Below are 19,610 nucleotides of genomic sequence, written 5' to 3' on the forward strand. Positions count from 1 at the left end.
AGGCTGGTGGTCACTGCCTTGTGGAATGATACATCCATATTATTATTATTATTATTATTACAGTTAAGCACTTAACTATGTGCCAGGCACTGTACTAAGCCCTGGGGAGGATACAAGCAGTTCTGGTTGGACGCTGTCTCTATCCCACGTGGGGCTCACAGTCTTAATCCCCATTTTACAGATGAGGTAACTGAGGCCCAGAGAATTGAAGTGACTTGCCCAAGGTCACACAGCAGACAAGTGGCAGAGCCGGGATTAGAACCCATGACCTTCTGACTCTCAGGCCGGTGCTCTATCCACTATGCCATGCCACATGTCCAGAGTCCTGAGGCTGGTGTTTCTTGCTCTGCAAACAGGCCTGAGTTCTGTCACACTGAACTGGAGCCAGGCCCTCAGATTCTCCCCAAGGATTCTCATTGTTGAAGTGGGTTCTAATTTTGGCCCAGTAAGTATAAAAAGGAGACCTACTTGAGTGTCCCTGGCTAGAGTCTAAATGTCTTGTTTACCCTGCTTCAGTGAAAGTTCCTATAGGGAAGGGATTGAGTCCCCTTATTTTAGAAGCTCCTTAGAAGCAGCATGGCGCAGTGGAAAGAGCACAGGCTTTGGAGTCAGAGGTCATGGGTTCAAATCCCGGCTCTGCCAATTGTCAGCTGTGTGACTTTCGGCAAGTCACTTAACTTCTCTGGGCCTCAGTTACCACATATGTAAAATGGAGGTTAAGACTGTGAGCCCCACGTGGGACAACCTGATCACCTTGTAACCTCCCCAGCGCTTAGAACAGTGCTTTGCACATAGTAAGCGCTTAATAAATGCCATTGTTAGTATTATTATTATTAACTCTTTGGTACTCTCCCAAGCATGGAGAATGCTGCTCTGCCCATGAAAAATGCTGTTGATAATGACAATGACAATGACAGTCTTATGGGTCCCCATGAGGACTTGCTCCCTCCTGCCTTCTGAGTGACTTTCCCTCTCTACCAAGTGCTGACTATGCCCTGCAGAAGACAGCTATAGCAGGAACACAGAGACAAAGAAAAGGAGAATCTACTAGGGCTGCACCTCTGCTGCCAGCCTGACTCCAGTCTAAAAGGGCCACTGCTGCTAGTGGGGTGCTACTTTCTGGAGATTTGAGACTTGCACGGACCCCCGTGCATTGCAGTTTTCCCATGATGGAACCTGGGAGATGAACACTGAGCCCCCTCCTTCCTCTCCCCCTCCTCCCCATCTCCATCCACCCCGCCTTACCTCCTTCTCTTCCCCACAGCACCCGTATATATGTATATATGTTTGAACGTATTTATTACTCTATTTATTTATTTTACTTGTACATATTCATTCTACTTTTTTTATTTTGTTAATATGTTTTGTTTTGTTCTCTGTCTCCCCCTTCTAGACTGTGAGCCCACTGTTGGGTAGGGACCATCTCTATATGTTGACAACTTGTACTTCCCAAGTGCTTACTACAGTGCTCTGCACACAGTAAGCGCTCAATAAATATGATTGATTGATTGATTGATCCATATTAATGTTCTGTCTCTCCCTTAAAACTATGAGCTCATTATGGGCAGGGAATGTGTTTGTTGTTGTACTGTGCTTTCCCAAGTGCTTAGTACAGTGCTTTGCATGCAGTAAGCACTCAATAAATACAACTGAATGAATGAATGTGAGCCCACTGTTGGGTAGGACCGTCTCTATATGTTGCCAACTTGTACTTCCCAAGCGCTTAGTACAGTGCTCTGCACACAGTAAGCGCTCAATAAATACGATTGAATGAGTGAATGAATGAACACCCAGCATGTGCAGGACTGGCTGCCAAGCTGTACTTCCCAAGCACTTAGTACAGTGCTTTGCACACAGTAAGCCCTCAATAAATACGATTGAATGAATGAATGAACATGCAGCACAGGCTGTGGCCCTTCCAGCCTAGAGCAAGAGGAAGATGGCAAAGAGGAAATGGTTTGCTGGCCAAGTTGGGGGACAAGGAACATCAACTCTTTCTCTTCCTCTCTCACCTTATTCATTCATTCAATCGTATTTATTGAGTGCTTAGTGTGTGCAGAGCACTGTACTAAGCACTTGGAAAGTACAATTCAACAACAAAGAGAGACAATCCCTACCCATAACAGGCTCATAGTCTGAAGGGGGGAGACAGTCATCAAAGCAAGTAAACAGGCATCAGTAACATCTATATAAATAAATAGAATTAGAGATATACATACATATCAGAACAAGTAAACAGTCCTGAATGTAAATAAATAGAATTATAGATATGTACATATATGCACAAGTGCTGTGGGGAGTTGAGGGGAAGTAGAGAAAAGGGAGTGAGTCGGGGCGATGGAGAGGAAAGGGGGAGCTGAAGAAAAGGGGGGCTTAGTCTGGGAAGGCCTCTTGGAGGAGGTGAGCCTTCAGTAGGGCTTTGAAGGGGAAAAGTGTGATTGTTTGGCGGATTTGAGGAGGGAGGGCATTCCAGGCAAGAGGTAGGACATGGGCCAGGGGTCTATGGAGGGACAGGCGAGAATGAGGCCCAGTGAGGAGGTTAGCAGCAGAGGAGCAGAGTGTGCAGGCTGGGCTGTAGAAGGAGAGAAAGGAGGTGAGGTAGGAGGGAGTGAGGTGATGGAGAGCTCTGAAGCCAGGAGTGAGGAGTTTTTCTTGCAGCAGCAAGAAATCTGAGAGGAGCATCATCAAAGTGAGTGAATAGGGATATATGTGTGGGGGGTGGGGGGGAATCTGCCTATGTCTCTGATTCATTTATACTCTCTCTCTCTCTCTCTCTCTCTCTCTCTCTCTCTCTCTCTCTCTCTCTCTCTCTCTCTCTCTCTCTCTCTCTCTCTCTCTCTCTCTCTCCCCCCCCCCCCCCCCCCCCCATCCAGGCTATTTCTACCCCATACAACCTGGACTACCGTGCTTGTCCCCACGGATACTCTGACCACTAATTCAGTAGGTGTAAGAAAATGAGACAGTTCTCTTCACCCATACCCTTCCCTTTGTTCTATTTAGGGATTCTACATTAAGTTGTTAAATTTACAAGGACTTGTCATTTGTAGCTTTTGGTACAGAGCAGCTTCAGCGAAAGCAATCCATCCCCAAGAATGAGTTGGAGAAGCAGCGTGGCTTACTGGAAAGAGTACAGGCCTGGGAGCCAGAGGACCTGGCTTCTAATCCCACCTCTGCCACTGGTCTGATGTGTGACCTTGGGCAAGTCACTTCACTTCTCAGTGCCTTAGTTCCCTTACCTGTGAAATGGAGATTCAATACCTGTTCTCCTTCCTATTTACAATGTGAGCCCCATGTAGGTAGAACCTGATGATCTTATCTCTAGACTATAAACTCACTGTGAGCAGGGAATGTGTCTGTTTATTGTTATACTGTACTCTCCCAAGCACTTAGTATAGCACTCTGCACACAGTAAGCACTAAGCACTCAATAAATATGACTGAATGAGTATCAGTGCTTGACACAGTAGCATTTAACAAATATCATAATTCTTATAATTATTAATAACTCAGGACAAGCTGACTCAGATTCCCCACCCTGAAGGCAGCTCCCTGTCTTCCTTCAGCAGATCCAAGGCTTCTGGGAACATTTGACCTCTCAGGGGGCGGCAGCCCAGGACAGACTCTCCCACCCATTTCTTTTATTCCCACAGTGAGCTCCCCACTCCTTTTATAAAGATATTTAAGTGCTTACTATGTGCCAGGCACTTTATTAAGCACTGGAGTAGAGAGAAGCTAATCGCGTTAGACACAAGTTCACATCCCACATTGGGCTCACAGCCTTACAGCCTCATTTTAAAGATGAGGTAACAGGCAAAGAGAAGTGAAATGACTTGCCAAGGTCACACAGCAGACGACTGGAGGAGCCTGGATTTAGACCACAACTCCTTCTGACTCTCAGGCTCGTGCTCTAGCCACTAGACCACACTACTTCACCAAATGCTTCACCCCCTGGGGCCCGCTTCCTTGCTATCCAGTTTTTCCCTGCCATTGACCTGAAACACATAGTACACTGCTCTGAATACAATCAGTCAATTCTATTTATTGAGCACTTACTGTGTGCAAAGCACTGTATTAAGTGCTTGGGAGAGTACACCACAACAACAACAAAAAACCAGACATTCCATATCCACAGCGAGCTTACAGTCTAGAGGGAGCAACCGACATTACTATGAACAAATAAGTTACAGATATGCACATAAGTGCTATGGGACTGGGAGTGGGGATGAATAAAGGGAGCAAGTGAGGGCAAAGCAGAAGGGAGTTGAATAATAATAATAATAATGGCATTTATTAAGTGCTTACTATGTGCAAAGCACTGTTCTAAGCACTGAAGCACTGAGGGCTGTCACCACGGATTGACTGTTAGACACAGAAAAATCAGATTGAATAGAAATGGGAAAGGGAAAACAGTCATTTAATTCCCATTTTACAGACAAAGAAACTGAAGCCCACAGAAGTTAGAATGCTTCCCCAAAGTCACACAGAGGGTAAATAGCAGAGTTGGGATTAGAATACTGGTCCCTTGACTCTCAGGACTGATCTCTTTCCACCAGGCCATGCTGCTTCTCAACTAATCTCCATTCAACCAAGGGAAATATCATGATGATATATTTTTTATTTTTATTTTTTTGCTGGCTGGCAAGATGAATGCTGGCTTCTTTAGTTTTAGCTCCATCATCCATGTCCATAGGATGGGCTGCTTTAAAGAAAAGAAAGTTTGAGGGCTGGTAAATTTTTTGCCCTTGCTTTCCAGCCTGACTTAGCAGGACTAGCAGGGAATCCATGGCAAATCATTTATCCTTCTATGACTTTAACACAAACAGAGCCAAACAAGCAATTTCAGGACTCTAGAAGTGAATCATTAGACTAGTCTAGAGTTGGGCAAGGATCCCTAGTGACTCTTCATACATTCCTCTATTACAGGGAGGGCCAAGGCAGGAAACATGGAGAGGGAAGGGAAAGATAAAAAGCGTGGCTCAGTGGAAAGAGCACGGGCTTGGGAGTCAGAGGTCATGGGCTCTAATCCTGGCTCCACCAATTGTCAGCTGTGTGACTTTGGGCAAGTTACTTCACTTCTCTGGGCCTCAGTTACCTCATCTGTAAAATCAGGATTAAGACTATGAGCCCCATGTGGGACAATCTGATCACCTTATATCCTCCCCAGCGCTTAGAACAGTGCTTTGCACATAGTAAGCGCTTAACAAATGCCATCATTATTATTGAAGAGGGAAGGACAAGGGAGGTGTGGGGAAAAATCAAGGAAAACACAAGGAAGTTAGGCTCTGGACAAGTGTGCTGGAGGGGATTGGGAGCAACATCTTCTTGCAGATTATTTCTAAACACAAACTTTCTTCTCAAGAATTTCCTCCATGAGACCATTGTCTCAAAGAGACCCGTCATTCATTCATTCATTCAATCGCATTTATTGAGTGCTTACTGTCTGCAAAACACTGCACTAAGCACTTGGGAGAGTACAATATAACAATAAACAGACACATTCTGTGCCCACAGCGAGCTTACAGCCTAGAGGGGGAGACAGACATTAATATAAATAAATAAATTACCGTTTTAGATACCTGAGTGCAAGAAGAAAGTCTCCTTTCCCCAACCCTGCAACTTCCATTTTTTCTGCCACCAATAGAATGGCCTTCTTTTGTGGAACGATGGAATCACTATCATGTGGACAGTGACTTCCACCCTGTTCCAACGATTCCTCCCATGGAAATGCTTAATCAATCAATCAGTCGTATTTATTGAGCACTTACTGTGTGCAGAGCACTGTACTAAGCGCTTGGGAAGTACAAGTTGGCAACATATAGAGACAGTCCCTACCCAACAGTGGGCTCACAGTCTAGAAGGGGGAGACAGAGAACAAAACCAAATATATTAACAAAATAAAATAAATAGAATAGATATGTACAAGTTAAGGCCCTCAAGAGGAGTGTATGAAGTGAAAAGGGCTCACACTGATACCATGTTCCTTGGCCACAGACCATCCCCTGCCCGCTTGACTCGATGCTGGTACCCATCACAGGTAACTGGATAATAATAATAATAGCATTTATTAAGTGCTCACTATGTGCAAAGCACTGTTCTAAGCACTGGGGAGGTTACAAGGTGATCAGGTTGTCCCACATGGGGCTCACAGTCTTAATCCCCATTTTACAGATGAGGTAACTGAGGCTTAGAGAAGTGAAGTGACTTGCCCCAAGTCACACAGCTGACAATTGACAGAGCCGGATTTGAACCCATGACCTCTGACTCCAAAGCCCGTGCTCTTTCCACAGGCACCGAGCAAACCAAACCACTCTCAGGTCCTGCTGAGAGTAGGGAGCCTCCACCTTAGACACAGCGATGGGCTCTGGCCTTCAGTTGTGACTTCTTCAGATATGGAGAACAAATATGTGGATTACAGAGAAAGAGAGAAAAAGAGAAAGAGATGGAGGGAGATTGCGATAGCGCTAGATAGAAGCTGTGGTATAACCTCTTTATACAGCTTTTCTTCATCCTTTTGAAGGTGATTTCTCTTTCTAGATTTCCTCCCCCTTTTGTGAGTATGATGGCAAAGGAATTTTTCTTTTAAATCAATGTCCACAGGACCCCTTCAGTCAGTAAATTACCCTGGCTATCCATTAGAGACCTTTCTCTGGTGTTCGCTGACCTTTTGTACCTCATGTACTTGTAATATTACAGCATTTTAAACTTCATCTTATGAGTAATTTTTTGTCACTCTCCACCTTTGCTCTTCCTGTCATTTTTGCACTCAGAACTTCATTCTGTAATTTCTCAGATTTTCTTCTGGATGTGACATACATTATGTGCTTTTTGTGCCCGTAGTTACTTTTTGCACTTTTTGGTTCATCTATATGTCCTTTTTTAATCCTGATATATTGATTTCTGTAGGCTAGCATTTCATCGGGTAACATACTCATTAGTGTTTGAACACTTTTCCCTCCAACACCTCCGGTGCCATTTTTTTTTATTTTTACTTATTTTTATTTTGCTTTTATTTTACTTTATTTTTTTATTATTATTTTTTATTTTACCTATTTTTCCCAAGGAGTTTTAAATGTTTCACAATTATGCCCAACCAAAAATTTATAAGAAAAAAAGCAAGGGCACAGTATCACTGCTACTTCCTTCCCCAAACATTTGGGGATGGTGATTGCATTAGAAATTAAAACATTTCAAAGAACGTTCCAGAGTTGGGAGTTTAAGCTGGTAACACTTTGAAAGATATGCAAGAGGAAACAACATTTTGACAAAAACTATGAAATGAGAGATATCTCGAATTTGCACAGCATTTTTTTTGGTTTTAGGTGTCTCATCAATTATTTCCTTTTATAATAATAATAATAACTGTAGTATTTCCTAAGCATTTATTATATGCCAGACTCTGTACTAAGCTCTGGGGTAAATATAAGAAAATCAGGGCCCACATGGGACTTACAGTGTAAATGGGAGGGAGAACTGATATTGATTGTCCATTATGCAGATGAGGGAATTGAGAAGTGAAGTGATTTGCCCACGGTCACACAGCAGACATGAGGTGGAGTCAGGATTAGAACCCAGGTCCTTCTTACTCCCAGGCCCATGTGCTATCCATTAGGCCACACTGCTTCTCACAAAGTCCTTGTGAGGTAGAAGAGGCAGTTGTTATCTGCACTTCACAGTTAAGAAGCTGAGGCCCAGTGAGGTTAAATAACTTACCTGGGATAGGAATCCAATCCTGCCCATATAAAATGAGTTTGAAATCTAAAGTTTCCCATTACATGATACAGAGAATTCTTTAAATATCAGATTTGAATATTTTGATTCTCCTATCTCTGAGCCAATCTGACATCCTTCCTCCACCTATTTACCCTGAATTATTCTATTTCTTCCTGATGTATTTGTTCGGCTCTCTAGCTGATTCTTCTTCCTACTGCTCCCATTATTTGTAAATTTTCTGAATGTCTGACTCTTCCATTAGAGTTTCAAGGTTCTTTTAGGCCTGCATGCAGTAAGCGCTCAATACACACCATTGATGGTGATGACTGTACTTACCCAAGTGCTTCGTTCTATGTGTTGCATACAGTGGGCACTCAATAAATGCAATTAGAACTACTACTGCTTGCTACCATCCCCACTGAGGTATAGGGTAGAAAAAACACAGATCAACAGCTCACTCTAGACCTGGCTCCTTTATTTCCACTGTCTCCTGGAGAGCCCTAACATGCCCCACAGACAGAAACAGCTGAGGAAGTGAAATTCACAGGTTCCATTGAGTTTATAATAACAATTACAGTATTTCTTAAGTGTTTACTATATGCCAGGCACTGTTGTAGATACAGGGTAATCCGGTTGGACACTGTCCCTGTCCCACCCAGGTTTCACAGCCTTAATCCTCATTTTACAGGTGAGGGAACTGAGGCACAGAGAAGTGAAGTGACTTACCCAAGGTCCCACAGTAGACAAGTGGTGGAGCCGGGATTTGAACCCATGATCTTCTGATGTTCTATCAAGTAGGCTCCCATTCCATCCATTCCCCTTTCTGCCCCTTGACTTCTTCTCTACTTCCTTGCCCCTTTTCTTATTGTCTTCTTAGAAGGATCAGGGATTTCCCACATTGTCTGCTTACCCCATTCTTCTTTCTGGTTATGTCATTCATTCATTCAATCAATTGTATTTATTGAGCACTTACTGTGTACAGAGCATTGCACTAAGCACTTAGGAGAGTACACTACAACAATAGACAGACCCATTCTCTGTCCACAAGGAGCTCCCAATAAATAATAATAATGACGGTGAGCCCACTGTTGGGTAGGGACTGTCTCTATATGTTGCCATCTTGTACTTCCCAAGCGCTTAGTACATTGCTCTGCACACAGTAAGCACTCAATAAATACGATTGATTGATTGATTGATTGATGGCATTTATTAAGCACTTACTATGTGCAAAGCACTGTTCTAAGCACTGGGGATTACAAGGTGATCAGGTTGTCCCACAAGGGGCTCACAGTCTTCATCCCCATTTTACAGATGAGGTAACTGAGGCCCAGAGAAGTTAAGCGACTTGCCCAAAGTCACACAGCTGACAACTGGAGGAACCAGAATTTGAACCCATGACCTCTGACTCCAAAGCCCGTGCTCTTTCCACTGAGCCACGCTGCTTCTCAGGAAAGAAGGAAGGAGACAGACATCTATATAGATAAACAAATTACAGATATGTACCTAAGTGCTGTGGGGCTGGGAGGGGGTGAGGGGGAGAACAAAGGGAGCAAGTCAAGGCGATGCAGAAGGGAGTGGGAGAAGAGGAAGGGGGGATTTAATCTGGGGAGGCCTCTTGGAGGAGTTGTGCCTTCAGTAAGACTGAAGTGGGGAGAGTAATTGTCAGATTTGAGGAGGGAGGGTGTTCCAGGCCAGAGGCAGGATGTGGGAGAGGGGTCAGTGGTGAGATAAGCAAGATCGAGGCACAGTGAAAAGGTTAGTGCCAGAGGAGTGAATTGTGTGGGCTGGGTTGTAATAGGAGAGTAGTAAGGTGAGGGAGGATGGGGCAAGGTGGTGGAGTGCTTTAAAGCCAAAGTAGGTCTGCACCCCTGTTCTGCCCTCTTGCCCTTCTCCTCTACCTGGCTGAGCCTAAATAATAATAACAATAATAATAATAATAATAATGGCATTTATTAAGCACTTACTAAGTGCAAAGCACTGTTCTAAGCACTGGGGAGGTTACAAGGTGATCAGGTTGTCCCACGGGGGGGGCTCATAGTTTTAACCCCCATTTTACAGATGAGGTAACTGAGGCCCAGAGAAGTGAGGTGACTTGCCCAAAGTCACAGAGCTGACAGTTGGCAGAGCCGGGATTTGAATCCATGACCTCTGACTCCCAAGCCCCTGCTCTTTCCACTGAGCCATGCTGCTTCTCTTCTTAATCGATCAATAACATTTGTTGAACACTTACTTCATGCAAAGCACTGTACTAAGCGCTTGGAAGAGTACAACAGAATTGGTAGACATATTCCCTGCCCACAACAAGCTTATAGTCTAGAGCACTTAATCAATAGTTCATCTTGGTGCCATGAATGCACTAGGGCTGTGGAGTCCACTCATTTCCCAAACAGGACACACTTCTAACTGAGAAATCACAAAATAATAAGTGAACAGGGATCTAAAACTTTTACATTAAGCTAACACCATGCGGGTGCCACAAAAAAAAAAATAGAGAGCTCAGAAACAATAATGATAATAATCTGTTAAGCGCTTACTATGTGCCATGTACTGTTCTAAGCACTGGGGTAGATACAGTATAATCGAATTGGACACCGTCCCTGTCCCTCATGGGGCTCACAGTCTTATCCCCCGTTTTACAGATGAGGTAACTGATGCACAGAGAAGTTAAGTGACTTGCACAAGGTCACACAGCAGACAAGTGGCAGAGACTGGACTAGAACTCAGGTCCTTCTGACTCCCAGGCTACGCTACTTCAGAAACCACTGAAGCTTGGTGAGGGGGAATGAATCATGGTGGGAAAGGAGGTGATAAGGCGCAACAGCCTACTCTGAAACCTTCCTCTCTCAGAAAGGGGAAGCAGTGTGGCTTCAAGACCCAGGATGATAACAATAATAATAATTCTGGTATTTGTTAAGCGCTTACTGTATGCCAGGTGCTATACTAAGCGCGGGGGTGGATCCAGGCTAACCAGGTTGGACACAGTCCCTGTCCCGTGCGGGGCTCACATGAGGAAACTGAGGCACAGAGAAGTGAAATGACTTGCCCAAGGTCACGTGTCAGACAAGGGGCGGAGACAGAATCAGAACCCACAACCTTCTGACTCCCACCCTGTGCTCTATCGACTTGGCCACCAAGTTACCCTACAGCCCTGATGAAGTCGCTTAGCTACTCTGATGGCTTTTTGTCTCTGTAATAGGACACTTCCGGACTACAGAGCTGCAGGTTTAAGGAACAATTTATGACTGTCAAGGGTCTCCTAGATTTAAGGAACAAATATGCAGTGGAATACCTACAATGATAGATTGCTGGGCTACGGAGCTATGCAATCATGAATAGTTATGATAGACTGAGCCACGTGGGGTCTTGTGGGAGTCAGACTAGACTGTCTCTATATGTTGCCAACTTGTACTTTCCAAGCGCTTAGTACAGTGCTCTGCACACAGTAAGCGCTCAATAAATACGATTGATGATGATGATGATAGAACTAAGGGCTGGCAACAGCTAGACCAAGGAGAGCAGCAAAGAAAATGAGGGATTTGGCCTTCGGGGAAAGAGTAAGGTAAGTGCCCACCCAGCTGTCAGCTAAGCACGAAGACCTGAAATTGCCGTGCGGTTTGAGGAAAGGAGGGCGCCTGAAAAGAAATGTGATGAACATGATTGTGAGTCATTCATTCACTCATTCAATCATTTTTATTGAGCATTTACTGTCTGCAGGGCACTGTACTCAGCGCTTGGGAGAGTACAATACATCCAACTTGTACTTCCCAAGCGCTTAGTACAGTGCTCTGCACACAATAAGTGCTCAATAAATAGAATTGAATGAATAAACAATAAACAGATTCCCTGCCCACAACAAGCTTACAATCTAGAAATGGGGAGACAGACATCAGTACAAATAAATAAATTACAGATATGTACATAAATGCTGTGGGGCTGGGACAGGAGAAGAACAAAGGGAGCGAGTCAGGGTGATGCATAAGGGAGTGGGAGAAGAGGAAATGGAAGTGGGGGGATTAGTCTGGGAAGGCCTCTTGGAGGGGATGTGCCTTCTATAAGGCTTTTTACAGTGCTCTGCACACAGTAAGCGCTCAATAAATATGATTGATTGATTTGAAGAGGGGGAGAGTAATTTTCTATGGGAATTGAGGAGGAAGGGCATTCTAGGCCAGAGGCAGGAGGATTTTCCAGGCCAGAGGCAGAACATGGGCTATCAGTTGGAGGCAAGATAGGCGAGAGGGAGGCACAGGGAGAAGATTGGCATTAGAGGAGCAAAACGTACAGGCTGGGTTGTAGTAGGGGAGTAGCGAAGTAAGGTAGGATGGTAATGACGATGGAGTGTCCCATAGAGAACAATGGCTAAGACCCAGTCCTGAGACTAATAATAATAATAATAATGATAATGATAGCATTTATTAAGCACTTACTATGGGCAAAGCACTGTCCTAAGCACTGGGGAGGTTACAAGGTGATCAGGTTGTCCCACAGGGGGCTCACAGTTTTCATCCCCATTTTCCAGATGAGGTAACTGAGGCACAGAGAAGTTAAGTGACTTGCCCAAAATCACACAGCTGGCAATTGGCGGAGCCGGGATTTGACCCCATGACCTCTGACTCCAAAGCCTGGGCTCTTTCCATGGAGCCAAGCTGCTTCTCTTCACATCTATTCAATCAATAGTAAAAATTGGAGGTAATATTGAGCGTGTTGCAAATTCCTCTGGACCCATCCCAGGAAGGTCTGCCATTTGAATGGAGAGGCAGTGAGTCTCAGGACATTTGGAATGGAGGCATCTGCTGCCTTTTCATGCTTTATGCTGTCAAGTCATCTCCGACCCATAGGGATGCCATGGACACATCTCTCCCAGAACGCCCCACCTCCATCTGCAATCACTCCGGTAGTGTACCTGTAGTTTCCTCGGTAAAAATACAGAAGTGGTTTACCACTGCCTCCTTCCATGCAATAAACCGAGCCTCCACCCTCGACCCTCTCCCATGTCGCTGCTGCCCAGCACGGGTGAGTTTCAACTTGTAGCAGATTGCCTTCCACTCGCTAGTCACTGCCCAAGCTAGGAATGGAGTGGGTATGCCTCTGCTTGACTCTCCCTCCCTTAGTCGAGACTGGTAGAGTACTGGAAACTCTCCATTTGTGACCCTGAGAGGGGAATCTACTAAGTGAGGGAAAAAAAAAAGGCACTCTAGCAGATTGGGCCCATGCCATCCTAGAGATGGTTTAACACAACTGATTTGGAGCAGACAGTGGACATCCACCTACAACATTAGGCTCCACAAGGAATAAAGCTCCATTCTGACAGAAGGACTTCCTTTGGTTCCACTTTGAGGGAAGTGGGATTCAATAGCAGAACAACTGCTAGATACAGAATAACAAATAATTCGCTCTTTTGCCCTTGACAAAGTGAATTTCTACAGCAAGGTTCTTGTGACCAGGGAATTGCCTCGTGTCTTCTATTGCACTTTTCCAAGCACTCAGTGCAGTGCGTTACACCCAACAGGTGTTCAATAAATACCTTTACTATTATCTAGTTAATAGCCTTTTGAACCAGGAAGATTAAAAAATAAATCAAGGCAGTCACTGTAGACTATGAGCTCCAAGTGGGACTGGGTCTTTGTTCAACCTGATGATCTTGCATCTACCCCAGTGCTTTGTGCAGTGCTTGGCACATAGTGTGCACTTTGCAAATTCCACAATTTTTTGCTATTATTAGGCACAGAGAACCCCTTGCTCCTCCCACCTGACACCACAGGAGCAAAGCAGGAGTAGTATGCAGGCAGATAATAATAATAATACATAGGTATTTGTTAAGCACTTACTCTGTGCCAGGCACTGTACTGAGCACTGGAGTAGATTCAAGATAATTGGGTTGGACACCAGGATGCCCCTATTTGCCCAAATTCTAGAACGTCAGGAAGGTTGGTGCCGCTCTCGTCAAGGATTATTACGTAAAACACCTTTTTCAAGTACAAAGGACAACAAGCCCTCTCACTAGCCAGAGATTTTAGCTTAATTTTTATGTGATCACCCCACATTTGAAAACAGTTCCTTTCCTACTTTAAGCACTTAATGAATAATGTGATTATTATTAATATTAAGTCTTTTCAAACCCTCTTATCTCCATCTCTTCACATCAGTTTGCTAAAGGCTTGTGCTCCTCCTTGCTGTTGTATACCTAATCTAATACTCTAGTTGTAACAGTATTTATGAAACACTTACAATAGGCTAAGCACTGTGATAAATACAAGATAATTAGATAAAGCACAATCTCTGCTTAGAGCTAGGCATCTTTTCATTCATTCATTTATTCAATAGTATTTTTGAGCCCTTACTGTGTGCAAAGCATTATACTAAGTTCTTGGGAGAGTACAATATAACAACAAATAGACACATTCCTGCCCACAATAATAATAATAACAATAATAATAATAATAATAATAGCATTTGTTAAGTGCTTACTATGTGCAAAGCAGTGTTCCAAGCGCTGGGGGGATACAAGGTGATCAGGTTGTCCCACGTGGGGCTCACAGTCTTAATCCCCATTTTACAGATGAGGTAACTGAGGCTCAGAGAAGGTACGTGACTTGCCCAAGGTCACACAGCAGAAAAGTGGCAGAGCCGGGATTAGAACCCACAACCTCTGACTCCCAAGCCCGGGCTCTCCACTGAGCCATGCTGCTTCTCAATGAGCTCAGAGTCTAGAGGGGGAGAGAGACATTAACAAGAATGAATAGATAAATAAATAAATACATAATAAATAAATGCACAAATAAATAAATACATTACATAAACATCTCATTGTGAAGTTCATTTTCTGGACAAATAAACTCCATCAATTACTAGTTGGTGAATTAGAGAGCTCTAGCATAAGTATTGCCTCCAAGGTAGTCAAATCACTCTTTGCCTCAGTTTCCCCATCTGCAAGTTGGGGTAACCTAAGGACTACTAACCTAACCTGTGAATAATAACTACCCAATTTAGGATAACACTGAGCATTTATATCTTTTATGGAGAGGAAAATTGCATGCATCGAGGGACTTTCTACTCCAGATTTAATAATAATGGCATTTGTTAAGCGCTTACTATGTGCAAAGCACTATCCTCTTGTCAGCGTATTTCACTTGAGCTCTCACTGTTAGATACACTACTTTGCAGGCCCAAAAGCAGAACAGCAATTTGCTGAAAATGACCCTCAGCACTTCTACTTTAGTTTCCCCATCCATTTAATGGAAGTAATAATATTCATTGGCCCATCCCACAAGGGCACTGTGCACTTTAATTATTTTGTTTAGAATTATTATTCCAATTCTTTGTGACTTTATGAAGGCAGGAAGAATGTCTATGTCCTGTAGAATATAGTGTATTTGATCATCTAATCACCCTTGTACTTTTTTTAATGGTATTTGTTAAGTGCTTACTACATGCCAGGCACTAAACTAACCACTGGGGTAGAGCAGCAGCGTGGCTCAATGGAAAGAGCACGGGCTTTGGAGTCAGAGGTCATGGGTTCAAATCCCGGCTCCACCAATTGTCAGCTGTGTGACCTTGGGCAAGTCACTTCACTTGTCTGTGCCTCAGTTGCCTCATCCATAAAATGGGGATAAAGACTGTGAGCCCCACGTGGGACAACCTGATCACCTTGTATCCCCCTCCAGTGCTTAGAACAGTGCTTTGCACATAGCAAGTGCTTAACAAATGCCATCATTATTATAGAAGATGCTCAGGTTGGACACAGTTCATAGCCTAAACGGGGCTCACAATCTTAATCTCCATTTCACAGATGAGGCAACTGAGGCCCAGAGAGGTCATACAGCAGCAAAGTGCAGAGCCAAGATTAAAACCCAGGTCCTTCTGACTCCTGGGCCAGTACTCTGGCCACTAGGCCACGTGGCTTCTTACCTTTATGCCGTAGGTATAAATATGCTAGATCTTTCACCATCTAAATTCCCAAGAATTTCTCCAATATTATTTGTTTTGAAAGCTGTCTTTGGTCAACTAATTTCTTAATCACAATAAAAATTCTAAGCTAATTAAATGGGAATTTTAAAGGATCCTTGGAATAAATAGAGATTCATTCTGTGGCTATTCACAGATACGAATATGGTGCCAGGCCACTTCCACTCTACTTCTTTTTCCTATCTATAATTTATTTTCAGACTGCCTTCTCCACCAGGCTGTGAGCTCCTGGAGGGTAGTGATAATGTCTACTAACTCCTCTGTACTTTTCCCAGTCTTAGAACAGTGCTCTGCACACAGTAGACTCAAGAAATACCATCAAACGGTTGATTATTGGTGTTAGAGATTACAAGAAAAAGTCAACTTAACCGTGTGTTTATTATCCTGCAAGAGGGTTAAGCTTATCCTGATATGAAAAAACTGCATAAATGACCCTCAGTATGGCAGAATAAATTATTCTGTGCACTGTTGACCTTGTAAATCATCTATCTAGTTTGCTAATTTTTTTGGTCTTTAAGTGTTGGCTATGAGCAAGGCACTGTACTGGGCTGCGGGGTAGATAAAACATAAATAGGTTGGGCACAATCCTGATCCCACATGTGGGTCACAGCCCAAGTTGGAAGGACCTAAAGCAGTTTCTGACTTACAAAAAGCACTAAAAACTATTATAATGTGAAAATAAAAATCCAAACTGCACTCCAAACATTTGAAAGTCACACATTCAGGAAAAGTGCCCAATCTAAAACAGAACAAATGCCCTGAAGTCATTTTCACACCAAGAAACATGTTGTACATAATGATTATAATGGCATTGGTTAAGTGCTTACTAAGTGGCAAGCACCATACTAAGCACTAGGGTAGATACAATATAATCTAGTGCTTTAATAATAATGAGCCACACTTTTCCTGTAATTTAGGGGAGCAGTGCAGCCTAGTGAAAAAAATCATAGGCTTAGGAGTCACGGGACTTGGGTTCTAATCCCGGCTCTGCCACTGTCTGCAGTGTGTGTGGGCAAGTCACCTACCTTCTCTGTGCCTCAGTTCCCTCGTCTGTAAAATGGGGATTTAATCCTATGTAGACTATGAACACTTTGTGGGACAGGAACTGTGTCCAATTTGATTATCTTGTACCTATCCCAGCATTTAGTACAGTGCTTGGCACATAGTAAGTGCTGATTAATAATAATAATAATAATAACAATACGTGGCTAAGTGGAAAGAGCACGGGCTTTGGAGTCAGAGGTCATGCGTTCAAATCCCGGCTCCACCAATTGTCAGCTGTGTGACTTTGGGGAAGTCACTTAACTTCTCTGTGCCTCAGTTCCCTCATCTGTAAAATGGAGATTAAGACAGTGAGCCCCGCCGTGGGACAACCTGATCACCCTGTAATCTCCCCAGCTCTTAGAACAGTGCTTTGCACATAGTAAGCACTTAATAAATGTCATTATTATTATTATTGTTATTGTTATTATAACAATAATAATTTTAACCATATCTTTGACCATTGAGAAACCTTACCCAGAACTACAAACTCAGAATTCCAGTTATGTGCAAAATCTGGCTATCTACTGGGAAACAAATAATAGTAATCTTAGTGTTATAGAGCACTTAATAACAGTACTCTGCACATGCTAAGCTCTCAATAAAATGCCATTGATTGATTATAAAGGAACCTTATGTCACACCTACTTTTACATTTTCATTCTTGTGTGTTTATGCTGGAATCCTCCATGGACTTTGATTCATTCATTTGCTGGCTTTGATATGGTCCACTCAATAGCCTGGAAGATCCCAGCTCCAAACACCCCCCCCACCCCCATAATAATTTTAACTTTTAGAAACATTCTTTCTGTCTCTAACAGAGTTTTATTAAAGTTTCAGATCCTTCCACAAGGACCAGCCAAAGAGGGAGTCTCATGGTGGAGAAGGGGGATGAGGAAGAGGAAGAGGAGCCCACTGTTTGGTAGGAACCACCTCTGTATGTTGCCAACTTGTACTTCCCAAGCGCTTAGTACAGTGCTCTGCACACAGTAAGCGCTCAATAAATATGATTGAATGAAAGGATGAAGAGGAGGAGGAGGGGGAGTAGGAGGAAGAGGAGGAGGTAACCTATGAGAAACAGTGATTTATAAACTTGCCATAAAATCACCCCTTCAACTAAGTGAAGGTACATCAGAGGAAACCACGGATGGAAGTAATTCAGTCAGGCATAGTTTAATAATAATTAAGGTACTTGTTAAGCACTTACTATGTGCCAAGCACTGTTCTAAGCACTGGAGTGGATACAAGTTAGTCAGGGTGGACACAGTCCCTTTTCCACATAAGTTTCACACTCTTAGTTTAGAGAGTTTGCACCTCTGTAGTGTACCCATCTGGTAGTCCAAAATAAATTGAAGCAGAAACTTTTTGTGTGTCATTTCCAAAGAGCATTGCATTAACCCCATCTGAATTAAGAGCCTCTGTCATCATTGCTGCCACAAGGTACCCACCAGAGACCTAAGCAGGGTCAAAACTGCAGATGTTAGAGATGAAGTTCTACCCATCATCTAAACTAAGTAGCATTTTTTTTTTTACATTGTTACCTTGGAAAAGTTATTTAATGCCTCTGGGCCCCAAGTTTCCTCATCTGTAAAATTGGTAAAATAGCAGTTGCCTTTCCCTTCCATTTACAATGTTATGATAAAATGAAATAATTGATGTAAAAAGTGCTTTGGAAAATAAAAAAAAAACACTACACACATTGATAAACATAATAATGGTCAATTTACAAATGAAATTTCTAACATATGCAGATGAGCCATTTATTAGCTGTAAACATCCCAAAAACTTCCAATAAAGCAAGTATTGTCTGATAATGGTTCCTTAATGAGTTGCATATAAGAATTTCAACAGTCAGAAGCTCCAAATGGAAGCTCGATAAACCTAAAAATTAACGTGTGAATCAAAACATAACTGCATTTTTTTTACTAGACGCTCCTGGGGTTCCCAGCTCTAGCCTGGATATGAATTTATGAGTATTATGAATAGCTATCATTCAGCCCCTGCAGTGAGTAGTCAATCATTTTCTCACTGGTATAGTTTGTTCATATCACAATCAAAATCTAAACAAGATTTGAACTTTTCCTATAGTGACTATGGGTATAATCAATACCCCAAAGTGGCAAACCAACAAACATCTAACAAGAAGTTTCTCTCCTTAAAGAAAATAGGAGAAAAACATTTTTCTCTGCTGAGCTAGAGCTTCACATGACCCAGTTAATCTATATTTATTGAATGCCTAATGAGTGCAGGACACTGTACTAAGCACTTAGGAGAGCACACTACAATAGAGTTGGCAGGCATGAAACCTGCCCACAAGGAACTGACAGATTAGAGGGGGAAACGGATATATTTGGGCATGTAATAATAATAATAATAATAATGGTATTCATTAAGCACTTACTATGTGCCAAGCACTGTTCTAAGTGCTGGGGTAGATACAAGGTAATTGGTTGTCCCACGAAGGGCTCACAGTCTTAATCCCCATTTTATAGATGAGGCAGCTGAGGCACAGAGAAGTTAAGTGACTTGCCCAAAGTCACACAGCTGATAAATCACAGAGCGGGGGATTAGAATCCACGACCTCTGCCCCCCAAGTCTGTGCTCTTTCTTATGTACATAAGTGTTGTTGTGAGAAACTACCTGGAATCAAAACCAGAAGCAAAATTCTGCCACTCACAATTTTGCAAGTGAATTATTTAATGCACAAACTCTATTTTTGCACGAAGAAACACTCTAATCCACTTCAAATAAGAAGAGAGAATAGCTTTATACTCTTAAACTTTGTGATTCAATCAATCAATTAATCAATCAATCAATCATATTTATTGAGTGCTTACTGTGTGCAGAGCACTGTACTAAGCACTTGGGAATTACAAGTTGGCAACATATAGAGACAGT

At 42.9% G+C, this 19,610-nt stretch overlaps 1 protein-coding gene and 1 non-coding gene across 2 annotated transcripts in view; both read right to left on the reverse strand.

Annotated features, from left to right (window-relative positions):
- Positions 1-19,610, reverse strand: part of SLC44A5 (solute carrier family 44 member 5) — a 408,205-nt gene that overhangs the window by 280,771 nt on the left and 107,824 nt on the right. The window lies entirely within an intron of this gene.
- Positions 12,730-12,867, reverse strand: LOC119927976. The gene has a single exon (XR_005450938.1). It is a non-coding gene; the product is annotated as a small nucleolar RNA SNORA7 (small nucleolar RNA).

The sequence above is a fragment of the Tachyglossus aculeatus genome, chromosome 4 (assembly GCF_015852505.1).
Source record: "Tachyglossus aculeatus isolate mTacAcu1 chromosome 4, mTacAcu1.pri, whole genome shotgun sequence".
Taxonomy (NCBI): domain Eukaryota; kingdom Metazoa; phylum Chordata; class Mammalia; order Monotremata; family Tachyglossidae; genus Tachyglossus; species Tachyglossus aculeatus.